Raw genomic sequence first — 16,142 nt, forward strand, 5'->3', positions numbered from 1 at the left:
TTCGAAATTAATTCGAATATCAAACATAAAAATAATTTGCATATATAATTTTTGACATTTATAAAATAACTACTCAAGTCGTAATTTTAATATTTTTTTTTCTTTTATGAATTATTTTATTCATACGATTGGAAAAATCAAATATATTGATGTTCAAAATATTTGAACAACTACATGTGACAATTGTAAAAATTTGTATAGAACTCAATTGACAAATACGGTATGCATACAATTGGAACAAATTTAAGGTAATATAATATATATATATCAATATTTTATTTTATATTATATTTATGTATCATATACAACTATAATATGGATAAGATGTAAAATTAATGCTAAAATATTAAAGCAACTTTAAGGCAATATATATCAATATATTATTTTACATTATACTTATGTATCATATACAATTTTTGATGTGGATATAATGTAACTTTGATGATAAAAAATGGTACTAAAAGCATGGATTTAAAATTGTTATACAAATAATCTCAATTTATCTTTCGGAGCAATCTTATATGAAATTTCTATATGATCAGATATAGTTTATATATATAAAATATATATTATTTAATATTTATTTATTTTAGTATTCTAATATGTCTTTTAAATATAATGAAAGAAAAATAATAAATTATTAGTAAGTTAACAAACTCAAGATTTTATAGATCATACTTATAGATTTATACTATCAATTTTTTCTCCATGGACACCACAAATATTTGTCATATAGCAAATTTTGTAGTAATTATTGACTGGTCCAAAGAATGTTGGTATCTTTCTATCAAATATTTTTTATTACAATAAATTATTTATATAATATAATTTATAAAATTTATATAAATTGTGCAACGCACAAGTCGTACACTAGCATTCAAATAATTGAAGTCATCCTCATATTCTATTGAAAAATATTTAACTATAACAAACATGTATTTTTAGAAAAAAGTGAACTGTTTTATCTTGAAATCACCAAAAATTTATTGTGTACTCAAATATGGTAAAATTGGTCTTAAAATAAGGTAAAGACACTTAAATACATTTCATATCCAATATGAAGACAAAAACACCTCCAATTTGAAACAAAAAATATTTTCAAAGTATCAAACATAGCTTCGGTAAAAATAGGGCATGAATTATTTATGTGATCTTAGAGCTCGCTTACACTAAGTATACCATCAGTGGGAACTTTGCTTAGGCGCTTGATAGCTTATTTACTATGATTTTATTTATTTTTTAAATTCATAAAAAAAAATATTTTCACTAAAAAATTATTGAATGTTGTTGAAGATGTAAATAAAAATTTTACTATTCCATTCGGATTGATTGGGAAAAGAAAAAAAAAAAGGATTAATCTACTAAAAGAAAGGAAAATACAAAAAAAAAAAAAAAAAAATGCCAATTTATTCTCTACCCCATTCAATGTCACAATTGCACTAGATGAAATGAGACAATTTTGTTCGAAGTTTTGAGTAAATTTTATATTAATTTGTCTTCCAAGAAGATTGTGGATCCAACCTTTCCATGATTCAAATTTTTTATATTGTTCAAAAATTGCTTGAGTTCCATCCAATACTATGTTACACTATTAAGATAACAGAAAGACCTATATGTCAATCTCATTTTTTGAGTGAAAAATCCAATGACATTGCTAAATTCATTTATGGAAACAAGACCATTAGTTTTTCGAAAAATGCATTAGTTTGTCGTCTTCTTCATCTTAGTTTTGTGGGCGATCGATTAAGGAACTTTTGATGGGGTTTTTCCCTTAAATTAATTGGGTGAGATTTTTTAGTGTATAGCTGAAAGATCGGCGAGAAAATTTTCTTGTATAGATTTGGGATTGATTGTTCTAACAATTGTGGTTACGGTTTAGTGTGAAACGAGTTAATCGGTTAGTTGAGGTTGTGGCTGAGTTGGTTTCGGAGTTTTCTCTCCTGAGGCTCCTTTGTCATTCTAAGGTTGTTTCAAGGGCTGAGCCAAACTCTATGGTGCGTTTCTATATTCATTCTTCTGTCAATTTAATACAATAGTTTTTTTTTTAAAGTTTAATCTTGTCGTTTCTTTTTTAAAACGAATTTTATTAAATAAAAACACAACATTTTTGTTTTGTTTATGTGCCGTAAATATACTACCTAAACATGTGTTAACCATTAGCTAAAGATAGGTAAGCTCCACTTGTCAATTGATAAGCACTTGAAAATTGAGAATTTTAGTTTTGTTGCTATGAACAAAATGTTTAACTTTACTCTAAATTCCTCAAGTGAATTTTTTTTTTATGACGTGGGAACCGGCAGCCGTTACTCGAAAGTGCGCATTGGATTAACCTCGGTCGAACCTTATACACCGCAAACTAGGCCCGACAAGACTAGGCGAACCATATGTGGCAGATGATTTGAGACGTCGGAGGTTTGAACCCATGAACTCAAGGTTATACATCCCATCCCCACACTCTTTTTGCACAACTATAAAGTGATTTCTATTGCCAATAAAAAATCATTTGGCATATGAGACGTCTACGTCCTACCAAACATTCCAATATATTTTTGAAATTCTACCTCTGGATGGCCCGTGGGATTTGGGCCAATTGGAATATCATCAAAGTGGACTCTTTTTTTTTTTTTTTTTTTGTTTTCTTAAGAACACATTCGGGTTTGGTCTCATAAATATGAAATTTAAGTATATTGAAAAAATGAGATTAATAATAAAAAAGGTATTAAATAAATACAAGAATTTAATGTTAAAAATTAAAAATAAATTAAAAATACTGAAATTTGAAGGTAAACAAATAAAATGTAATTTAAGAAGAAATAAATAAATTCAAGAAATAAGAAGTCAAGAAAAATGGAAGGAATTTGTGTTTAGTGTAATTGTCATTATCTTTCATTTGTTTTTTTTTTTTTTTTTACATGGGATTTATTTATTTCTTTTTGTTTTATTTTTAAAATAGCTTCAAAATTTGCGGTCTTTATTTTTTAAATACGTGTATCAACCGTTTAAATTCATAATTTTACAGTCACTAATTCACTCCACACTTGTAGACTATTCTTTTAAATTATTAAATAATAATTTGAATAATAGAAAATAATTTTTCTTAAAAAAAAAGTATTTGAACTTAATTGAATCTTAAATCTCAAACGTTTAGAAGAATAAATTATTTAATCTCAGCTTCTAATTTAATAAATTTTTAAAAAATTGTACCCATTCCAGCACCAAAATAAAGCTACAATAATATATATATATATATATATCAATTTCCATTTATTTCAATTTTGATTTCAATTTCAATTTGTTCATAGTTTTAAACTGAACCGATCAAGATCGTGAGATCATCTCCAACTCATCTTCATTTATCCAGTTTTAACTCTAAATATGCAATTGATACAGTAATTTTACTCCAATTATAACTCCATTTTTCACTATTATCAAATATTCAAAATTTCATATTATTTTAAACAACTTTTTATTTTTATAATTTAAAATAATTTTTTTTTTAAATTTAGAAAAATAAAAAAATAAATTTAAAAATTTAATTTTTTTTTTTTTTTTTTAAAAAAAAAATGGGACCAGCCCGATTCATGCATCGGCATTATCTAATAAAATTAAAGTGGTGTTTGATTGCCTTTTTATTAAATTAAAATTTATTTATTATTCGTCCATATTGCTTTATTATATTTTGGGTCAAAGCTTCATATGAAATTGTTGAATGTTGGTGACCATCGTGCAACTTGTGGGCGTGTGTGTCACAACACCACCAGACAATAATCTTTCACACTACTTATATAACTGTTCACACTCTTTACGAATTTTCTAAGTATAATAAGATTCTTATCAACTTCTGTTTTATTTTTATTTTTTATTTTCGTGTTCATATATTTATATAATATATATATATATATTTGATCGTCCATAATTGTGTTTCTTCTTCTAATTGTTGTTTTTAATAATTTCTATGAGGTGTGTTACCACTTATTTCAGAGGAATAATTTCTATTGACAATAATATGAGTTTAATTATTGTTATTATTATTATTATCGCTTTGTAGCATGAGTTATTTATGTAGGTTAACTAATTGGGAAGAATTTGGGCTTGATTTTGACCCCCCAAAAAATTGCTTGACATAATGCAATATTTATAAAAAAAAAAAAAAAATTAAAATTAAAAAATCATGAGTTTAAACTGTTGATATTTATAAGAAAAAAATTGCAATATTTACAAGAGAGAAAAAAAAAGATTTTTTATAAAAAAAAATCATAATAATTATACTGTAAAAAAATATTTAATATTGTAAAAATATACTCAATATATTATTCAATAATATGTAACATGTATACAATGTAACACAATATTGTCATGTAACTGTATGTCTTTTTGGTAGCATTAGAATTTTACAAGTAAAACTACAACTTATTGAATAAAGTTGCAGGTATTAGTTTCGGTCGAAAATTTACCCAATGTGCACTTTCGGGTAGCGGTTGCGGGTTCTCATGTCATTTAAAATTTTTTTTTTTTTTAGTGAAAGTACAATTAGGGTGTGTTTGTTCGGGGGGTTTGGATTTTGAGTTATGATTTGAATAAAAAAAATTTGAAATATTTTAGAAATTCAATTTTAAAGTTAATCTTATTTATATATTAGATTACTTATATTCGAGTCGATCTAGTTTGCTTTGTATTGTAATGTCATACGTTAAATTAGAATCTAGTGTGATCAGTAAAGTATTTGACAAATTCTAACATCAACGGCTAAGTACTCCAATTTGAGAACCACCTACTACAAATCTCAGCTATGCCTCAATGCATCAATAACAAATTATATATAAATTGTACAAATCACACGATGTTTTTACTTTTATTTTCCGGTTCTTTCTTCAGAATTGATGTACTATCCACAATTGTTGTTTGTAATACGTAAAGGGGTACGCAAAAAAATTAATTAATATAACATAGAATGATGAAATAGTAAAAATATTATAATAAAATTACTACATATAGCAATGGACTATCCACAATTGCCTGTAATTCAAGTATTATGGAGAATTTTTCAGAGGAAAAATTTAATTTAATTTCTTTTTCGATTCTAAATAGTTTCATTTTCGGACAATTAAGAAAATATCCAAACATGATGAATTGTGCAACATTTAGTTTTTTTTCGTTCATCCCAACTTTCATTCATCACGAAGAAAATTACTTCGTTGGAGGTTTAAACTTATGACTTCACAGTTATGAATTCACTCTCACACTACCCGACCATATCTTACAGTACAGTATATGACCTTTGTTGGTGGAATGATTGATAATTGGACTATGATTTTATATCACTACAAGAAAAAAGTCATTTTTATAACAAAACATTTTTGTCTCTAAATCTATTTTTTCCGTTACTAATGACATTAGAGACGGAAATAAGAATAAAATTACGTTAGCTATGTGAACTTTAGGAACGGAATTCCGTTACAAATATATTATTTTTTTGTAGTTTATATACTCACTACAATATATTATCAATTTTGTAACGAAGTTTTTTTGTTCCTAAATTCATTTTTTCCGTTACTAATGATATTAGAGATGGAATTACGTTAGCTACGTGAACTTTAGGAACGGAATTCCGTTACAAATATACTATTTTTTTTAATGATTGTTGGATGACTTTTGTCCCCAATTTTATTATATTGGATTTTTTATTCTTTAGTCTGATCGGTGATAGTAGTATTTTTCTTTATCTCAAAGAATATAAAGAACGATAACAAATTATATGTTTTTTGAACTATAATTTTTTTTTTACTCTGGACGACTTTAGTATTATTTAGTCTATATATTTTTCCGTAGTATTTATTTATATTAAAAAATTGTTATGATGTTTTATTAGTATATATGATTTTTCATCGTTATTTATATTCAAAAATTATTTTTTTTCACATCAAATTAAAACAATATTATTTACATGGCAATCATTTTCACATATTTTAATTATTTAATTCCATAATATTTTATAAAAATCTATGTTCATTCTTATAAAACGCAACATCGGATCGAAAACCAATATGTAGAAGGAAAAAAAATAAGAATAAAAATAAAAATCACCCACTAAGGAGGACATTAAAAGTAGTAAAACAAAATTTGATAATTTCAAATCCTAATAGTCAATTTCAACATATTGGACAAATAATTGAACTTTGGAGATCTCAAATTGATTTTCTGCATTAATATTGCATTTTGAGTATATATATATATATATATATATATTTTGATATGTCCCATTTAATTTTGCACAGACACATCAGTTGGTATAGCAATGCAATGTTGTTTTCAACAACCTAATTAATTAATTAATACTCCATCCCCCGTCTCTAATGGTCACATTTATCTTTTGTGTCATTATACAATATTTGTATAATTTTTTTTTTTTTTTACAAATGCATTTTATTAGTATTATAAGACACTAATTGAAGTATTTTTGTAATTTATTCTTAATATGTACTACGTTTTGATATAATAATTAATATTTAAAGATTAACACGCAAAAAATAAATAAAATTCTTAAAGCCGAACAGATGCAGTACTTCTTTTTTTTATTTATCAAGGTACGAAAATATATAAGAATATGATCAGTAGCATTATTCAATTAGTAGCTGCTGTGTTCGGAAAAAGAAATGAAATTGCAATTATTTACTCATTTAGTTGTGATCATATAATAATTATAAGAAATTTGTATTTAAATAAATATTTACTGCAAGTTCGATTTTATACATATCGGGAATTACCCTCGAGGCCAAGGCCAAGAGTAGTCTCTACACCCAATGATTTATTGATTGTATTGAATGACAAATTAGCTGTTCACAGCTTCTAATAATAATAATAATAATTAATATCACAAAATATTCTGCTACCAGAAAAGAACCAGCCAGCTTGCACCTGCTAATTCATGCTAGCTCCATTCTACCTACTCATTTACCATTTCCTTTAATAATAATAATTATAATAAATAGTGATGTTGGCCCCACACTATATCTATATATATATATATATATTTTCTTCGTTCCGCCACAATTGATATAATTTTTATTTTTGTCTGTCCCGTAACAATTGATACCTTTCTATTTTTGGTAAAAATTATTAAATCAAAATATATTTAACAAATATAAATCAACTTAATTAACTACATAACATACAACATTATAAATAACGACTCAAAATCTCTTTATTTCTACCTCTTTCCTCCAAAAAAACAAATATTTTTATCTATATTTAAAACAAAAATATTTTTTTTATTTACTTGTATTATAGAAGATTTTATTCTCTACGTAAGGATATCCTTATTGCATATATTTTTTAATTGCTATATAATTTTTAAATATTTAAACATATATTTTAATTTTTTAATCATATATATTAAGTTTACTTTAAAAGTATAAATATTATTAATTATAAAAAAATAATATAATAATATTATAATTAATTATTATTAACTCTTTAAACATCATCACCTTAAATAGTCCCTAATCAAATGGTTCAATTTGAGGGAATATATTTTTATAATATTGTAACCTGCAACCTTTACTCCAAAGGTGCGCAAAAAAAAAAAAAGAAGTCAAACCCTCGTAGATCAAGCGGTGAGACATCCTTCGCTTGAGGGTTGGGTAAGTGCGCAAAAAAAAAAAAGTTAACACATATTTATACTCCATTCATTCAAATTTATGTTTATTTTTATTTTTGGATTGTTATACAAAAATATTCACGTTTTTTTTTAAGTAAATAACTATTACATTTTTGTACTTTTTTGTTATAAAAAAATAAAAATTATTACTTACTTTTATTAAAATTCTTAATCGATCAAATGAACACATATTTACACGATGCATGAATTTACTTTTTAATATTTTAGTTCTCATTTTACTATTCTAATTTTTTTTAAAAAAATATTAAATTAAATATTCAATTTTTATTTATTTTATTACATTAAAATCTAATTTTAAATTCAAAATATTATATCAATACATATTTATATCACATCAAACTACTATTTCAATTCAAAATTTTACTATTCAAAATAAAAATTCAAAATCAAAACCTGACCAGTAACAGGAGTTATTCATCCAATTAGGTTTTTTTTTTTTTTTTTTTAATGTATATAATATTTATATTATATTCTTTAATAAAAAGTCAGTAATTATAACATAAAATAATATTATTTTTCATATTACCACACTATTATTCATACCTCACGAAAAAAAATTTGAAAATCATTCTTCTCAATTTGCAAGGACAACCAATTCATATGTTTAGGGTGTGTTTGTTTGGGGATTGGATTTTGAGTTGGGATTTGAATAGTAAAAATTTTGAATTTGAATAGTTGTATGATGTAATATAAATAGGTGTTAATGTGATGTTTTGAATGTAAAATTGATTTTTAGTATAATATAAAAAATGAAAAATAGGTGTTTGATTTGATATTTTTTGGGGAAAAAATGAGATGAATAGCGGGATTGAAATCCAATCCCCCAAAGAAACACACGTAATTTAACAGTAATTTTATTTACTTTTTATCTATCTATATTTAGTATATATTCTTTAACTATACGGTATTTTGTAAATTTTTTTCAATTTAAGTCGATGTGTGTATTTTTATCACATATAAATAAGATTATTTTGAAGGTAATTGTGTATGTTTTTGGATTTAAAAGATTTGGAGTTTTTAATAGTTAAATTTTAAATATAAATATTTTTTATGTAATAAAGATAGATATCGCTATAATATTTTTAATATAAAATTAATTTTTAATGTAATATAAATAAAATATATATATTTGATTTAATTTTTTAAAAAAATTAAAATAAATAGTGTAACGGCAATAGCGAAATTACAAAAAAAAAAAAAAAAAAAAAATCACACTAAACTCATAGTTTCAGGGTAAAAAGTATATCCAACACCACTAATTCATCACTTAGAGCAAATACAATGGTCGTGCATAAAAATCCATCCTAGTATACATTGAATTAACATGTCCGAACTTGTTGAAAACTTCGCAACAAATTCTCTCACAACAGTAGTTCTGCAAGTTTATGTTTCACAGGTCAAACCTTTGTAAATCAAGCGGTGAGATATTCCTTGCTTGAGGATTGACTCCTTCACAGTAAATTTTTTTTTCTTTTTCAAAAGATTCATCGACAGCCTCTACTAATTTTTTTTTTTTTTTTTGCCTCTATAAAAAATCTCTATAGGTTTTTATGCTCTTATGAGGCTGCATTTTTTTTTTATTTAAAGGCAAGTAAATTTGTGTTTTTTTTTTTTTCATAGTACTATAAAAAATTATATTTCCTTTTTTTCATTCACCGTGGGAAAATATTTAATAAACAAAATACGTCAATAACAATTAATTTATCAAAAATTATTATTTTTACTTTTTTCATTCACCATGAAAAAATATTTAATAACCAAAATACGTCAATAAAAATTAATTTATCAAAAATTATTATTTTTACTTTTTTTTCATTCACCATGGAAAAATATTTAATAACCAAAATACGTCAGATAACAATTAATTTATCAAAATTTATTTCCTATGTAGGTTTATTATTTTTAATTACTAAATGTTTTAAAAAATTGGGTGTGCTTGTTTCGTATTTTTAGTTTAAAGAATTATTTATATTAATTAGATTTGAAAAAATATATCGATAATATAAAAATAATATTTTACGTTTAATTGTTATTTTCTTAATTTCAGACATAGATACAAGAATTTAGAAAAATATAATTAGTAAGTAATTAAAAAAATATTAGTAAAAATGATTATGATATAATAAAAATAATTATAGATTAAGATTAAAATGACTAAATAATTTAATTAAAATTAAAAAATTATAAATATAAATTTTAAATATGATTAAAGTGTATAATTACTTCTCGAAAAATAAAATGACAAATTATGTGGAACGAAAATAGAAAAGTGAATATTTTATGTGAGAATGAGGGGGTAATTTTTTTGAATAGATAAAATATATTTATATTTTTTGTGAATATATATGGTATGTTTTTATAATATTAATAGAGAAAATTATCGAAAAATTTTGGTGGAAGAACACATCTTTTGTGCCGATACATTTAATTTTTTTATGGCATGATTTTTAAAATGCATTTAAATTATATTTACTTTTTGAACTCGGTAAACTGTAATATAATTTAAATATTTTTCATGAACTTGTACTTAAATAAATAACAAGCCAATAGTTTAATAGTATGAGTATCACACTAGTAATATTGATATGTACAAATGGACTATATAGTTATAATAATGAACAAATGGTGTATTTATTTATTTATTGTATTTTAGTTTAGTTTTTTTGAGGTAAAAAAGAAAAGAAAAAGAAGTGTGATGAGATGTTTTTATATAGAAAATATTGGTTGAATGTAGCAAAGTTAGAGAAAAAGAAAATTAAACAATAAAAGAAAAGTTTGTAAAGATAAAATCACACTTATTATTAAGGTGTATTTAGTTGATAATCTTTTAAAAAAATTAGTTTAAATGTGAACCAAAGCTGTAAAAACTTAGAAATATACATTTATCGATATACATTCTTTGTTCCATTCATATAATATTCATCTCAATATTTCAACTACTTTTTTCTAACAGATGCATCGATATACAAACAAAATATAGAAATATATATGTTGAGTTGAGATATAATTTCAAAATATTTGATAAAAGAATTGATGATAAACACTTATTTCACTCTGATGCCTAAATGACTTTTTTTCTTTCGAGTTTCAATATAGAAAAAAAAAATTCATTGTTCGGCAAAGAGGCTTAGTTGGCAATCACTTTTCTTACGCTATCTCCAACCACACAACTCTATTTATGCAGTTATAACTCTAAAAATGCCGTTGCTACAGTAATTTAACTCCAACCTACAACTCTATTTTCAACTCCAAAAAGAATATTCTATAAATATTATTTTTATATATTATTTTAAACAACTTTTAAATCACTAAATAAATAATAAAAATACAAATATACACAATTAAAATATAAATATTGCAAATTGGCATTGCTACAGTGCAACAATTGCACTGTAGCAAATACCAAAAATGGTGTAGGAAATAACGTCTGGTTGGAGAAACTGATCTGCAAATATGGAGCTGCAATATCAATTTTGACGTTGCATTGGAGATGTTATTAGAGTTGCGTATTCAATTCGCATAAAAAAAGGTGAGAAGGATTTGCGTTGATGTATCTAGTGAAACTAAGAAAAAAATACTTATAAGATCTATATACTTGTATGACTATTCCACTTATTGGCTTGATGTCTCTACTTACTTGATCGAGCAATTCTTCTCTTTGAGTTGTAACTATAGATATGAAAACCTTGCTATCATCGAGGCGAAAAGTGGAATTGAATCGGTTTTACCGGTATTGGATCAAAGAAAGAACAACCATAGGCCTATAACTCCATGACGGGTGATCGGATTTACGTCCCGCAAATACGAAGGGAAGTGATGAAGGTGTGATATGACTCAAAGTGGGCATTCGAAAAGGCCTTCTGAAGTAAAGGGAAGTACATGAATTCTTGGAGAAAGAGGGAGCAAGCCTATATATATACATAAATATAAAATTCAATAAAGCTAAATCAATGAATAATAAGAGAGGCACATAGACCAATCAATCGTTTCGTTTGTATTCTTGAATTTGGAATGAAAATATGAGTATTGCTTCCTAGTACGCGAGAAAAAATTAGATCACTTAGATCAAAATACCATTGTTCTAACATAGCCTTCTTTCTCAATCTTTTCACTAGCTTCCGACCTCATAGATGGAAGTTTGAACTTCGGAATAAATTGAAACGATTTGTTATTTGATTTGCCGAGTCTTTGTTACGCGGTCTTCTCTTAGGAAAAATTGGCAATATAGGACTTAAGGAATGCCTTTCACAATTGCAAGTTTTTTGGGGTGGGGTGCATATGGTTAAAGTATACGTGGTGCAACCTGTATTCAAGACGCCCGATCTGACCTCTTATTCAAAATCAAAGGATCATGATGTGAAGAAAAGGAAGACATGTCATTGGAGTAGATGCCCTCCCAATTGCTTGATTGGTCTTAGATATGAGTTTTCTTTGACTTGTGAGAATGGTCAACCATATTTGTCTTTGGTTCAAAGAAAATCTTTTATCCCATGTATTTAGAAATAGATATTTTCTTTTTTTTTTTTTTTCTTTTCTTGTTCTTGTTTATGCTCTTCCATTTGAAAGGTAATTCCTTCTATAGTATAGCCGGAGGAAATCAATTCAAATCAAATCAATACTTTAGCAGTTTGCTTTCAAATTGTTGGTTAGCTACCCTCGAAAACAACGTTCAACTTGCATATGTTAAACATATAGCTAGCAGTCCTGAGCCAAAATCAAACTCTTCTTTTGACTATGATTTGGCATTACAATGGTAAAATCTGATGAACCAAATGCTCTAGAATACTTTTTTTTTTTTCTAATTTTATTTGAACTTTGATTCTTTTAATCAATTGTCAGTTTTAAAAAAAAGGTAAGAAAATCCAACCCAAAGCGGAAAGTAAGAAGCTCCCAGCAAGAAGTTATCAAGAGTTAGCGGCGAGACTAGTTAGTAAAGATAATCTATCATTAACGATCACAAATAAAGTAAATTTCAAATATCATATTTAACTCATAGAACAACGTAAACCTTCCAAAAAGCAATAATCATAAGGCTCAGTTCATTGATTAATTTGGATTCTCTCGAAGTAGAAGATTCCAACTATATTATCTTTATCATTGTATAGGACCTAGATAATTCATTTATTTTTATATATTTTTGTTATCTAATCGGAGTAATGATTATTTTATGAGACCTATATTTTTTTTCTCACAAAAATAACAAAAAATTCCCTATAATTATATCAATTCGCTGAAAATTCCTTGTGATTTTAAAATTTCAAAAAATTTACTTGTGGTTTTCAAAATGTTGCACACTCTCCTCTTCTCTAAATTTGACTAACGGACGTTAAATTTTGTCATATTTAATTGTTATACCCTTATTTATATATATATTTTAATTTATTTATCTCACTTCTCTTCTTTCTTTTTCTCTTCTCTCCAACATCAGATTCTTCCATCTTTTTCTTCTTCCCCAAATTTCTTCACACGCGCAGATTTTTCCCCTATTTTTTTCTTCTTCTTCTCCAATTTTTTTTCACGCCACCGCAGTCCTTACCCGGAAGCGGCTGGAACAGGGAAGAAGGAATGAAAAAGAGAAAGAGAAAAAAGAAGAGAAGAAAGAACATAAGAGAAAAAAGAAAATAAAGAAGAAAAAGAAACGGGTTGGACCAGGTTTTTTTCTCCTTTTCTTTTTCTCCAATTTTCTTTCTTCTTTCTCTCTCTTTTTCTCCAATTTTCGTTCTTCTTTATTTTTCCTCCTCAATTCTTCTTTCTCCCTCAATTCTTCTTCTACAACCAACAACACCGGGTTCTTTCCATTCTTCTTAGATTAATTTCAAATTTTTTTTTAGATTTCTGGGTTTAGTAAAACAGAATAAGAAATTGATAGTGAGCAATAACTTACGCATTCTCGTCTCTATCTCCATGCCTGGTCGATTAATTGTGTTATAAATTTGGGATCGATTTCAAATTTGGTTGTGTTTAGTAGATTTAAAATGAAAAAAAATTTGAAATTAAATTTTATAAGTACAGAGAAGAATAAGAAAGAAGAAGAATAATGAAGGAGAAGCTTCTATAAAAAATTAAAAAAAAAAGTAGCCATTAGGGTATTTTAGTAATTTTGTACATAAATATATCAGTTTATGGACCAAAAATCACATAGCATGCACGTGACATACAACCGTCGTTAAATCCTGACGAAAGGGGGATTGTTTGCAACATTTTGGTAATCACAAGTAGATTTTTTTTAAGTTTTAGAACCACAGAGGATATTTAGCAAATTTGGGAAACCATATGAAAATTTTTTGCTATTTTGCTTTTTTTTTCCTACCATAATTGTTGAAAATTATGGATTATTTAAAGAAGTAATATCTACGTGAAATTCACATATTTTGAATACAACTGTAAAAATAATTTAGAGGGACGAATTAATTCAGAATCTATCATAATATGCAAATAAACGGGTTGTTTGTGGATCAACTCACAATATGACAAGCTATGATTTAAACAAGTCAATCAAATCCACCGGCATGTAGTGAGTTAGATGGGTCAATCCATGAACTATTTTGACAAAATTAAAAATATAAATTCTTAGAATTAATGTAAAAAAAAATAGTTATATCATAGACTTCAAATAATAAATATTCTATCCGTCCTAAAATAATAGGGACATTTGATATTGATACGAGAATTAAAGAATAATAATATTATATTGATGGTGGATGTAAAAGTGTTTCTAAAAGACCAAAATACTCATATTTTATATAATTATTGTGAAAAATAAGGATAATTTTGTAAAAATATGGAAAATTTGTTAGCAAAAATAGAAATGAAACTATTGTTTTCGGACAGACAAAAATTAAAAAATGAGACTATTATTTTGAGACGAATGAAGTATTTCAAAATAAATACTCACTCTATTCGAGTCAAAGGTACTCATTTGACTTTTGCATGCGAATTTAGGTAAATACCAAAATACCTCTACTAATGTAAGGGTAAAATGAAAAGTAGATGTATTTTAGTATTTAACTGAAAGATTCTTTTACTAAAAAAACATATACTTTTGATTTGGACAAATAAAAATAAAAAATAAATACATTTGACTCGGACGTAAGAAGCATTTAACATGTTCAAAATTTTAAATATCATTGATAGACATACTGTTTTATGTTAATAAAAAATATTTAAACAATAAATAATATTTATTCTCATATATCTTTCAGTAAGACCAAAGGAAAAAAAAAATTGAAACAAAAAAAACGGCAATATTAATGAGACAGGCAAGGAAAGCAATAATGTCGACACTATTGATTAATTGGTTTAACCTAATATGAAATTGTTAAATAAATTGATTATTTAATTTACCTTAATGTAAATTTTTTTAAAAAAGCTACCACAATATATAATACTTTTTGTATGTATTGGTTAAATAATTTTTTAATATATTTATTGTAAAAAAATGCATGGATAGTGAAATTTACCTATAAAAAAATTAGTAAAACGATTATGATAGAACTTTTATTAATAATTTTTAAGTTGTAAGAAATTTTTAAAATTTTGCAGTAAATATAAATTTTTTTTTAGAAAAAAAAAATTAAGATTCAACTTGACGGTATCTCCAATTTACACTCAAAAATTAATACAACCAGAAACACATCTGTATACATTGAGAAAATATAATTGTTGAATTGAATACCACCGGCATAAATTTTAATTAGTACAATTATTAAACAAAGAAAGAAATAAATATTCCCATAAATCAAAATAAAAGAATAGATATATTCATTTCATGCTAGGCAATTATTAAAAGTATACTATAACTATAATATATATATAAATAATGTAATACTAATTTTATTTAGGTATTTTTATCGAATTTGAAAAATTAAAATTAATTCTCTTCAAAAAGTAGGATGTGACGACCAATTCGACGAACTCAATTCATTTTGACAGTTCTAATTTTACAATAAACTCCATTGTAGAAGAAATTGGGACTATGATAGGGTTAAAATGCCAAATAAAATGATTGCAAGGGATCTTGTAATAAATAAAAAGAGCTACTTGAAGGCAATAACAGAGGGATAGGATAGTAAATACGCTGACTAGGTCATGAATTAATTATTAGTTGGTCGGTCGACACCGCTTTCCAAAGTCGCCTTCTCGTTTGACCCTCAAACTTAACAACCTTCAAAGCAGCCTGACAATTATATATGCATTATTATTATATTATTATTATTATTATTATTATTATTATTCAAGTTCGAACCGTTGAAGCGGCTGGGATTACCAAAGTGCCCTTATTTTTATAATCATGCATCAATTTAATGCATTGCATATTTAAATAAAACGTTATATACATGTATTTCTTGGGCAAAAGATCTAATCAAACCGAGTTTTTGGCGAATAAAAATACTGCATATTTAATATTTGTTATTCGATTTTGATTTTTGATATTTTTTTCGGTTCAGTTAACCGAACCGAATAT

This window comes from Andrographis paniculata, unplaced genomic scaffold, assembly GCF_009805555.1.
Source record: "Andrographis paniculata isolate CXL003 unplaced genomic scaffold, ASM980555v1 Contig32END, whole genome shotgun sequence".
NCBI classification, from domain to species: domain Eukaryota; kingdom Viridiplantae; phylum Streptophyta; class Magnoliopsida; order Lamiales; family Acanthaceae; genus Andrographis; species Andrographis paniculata.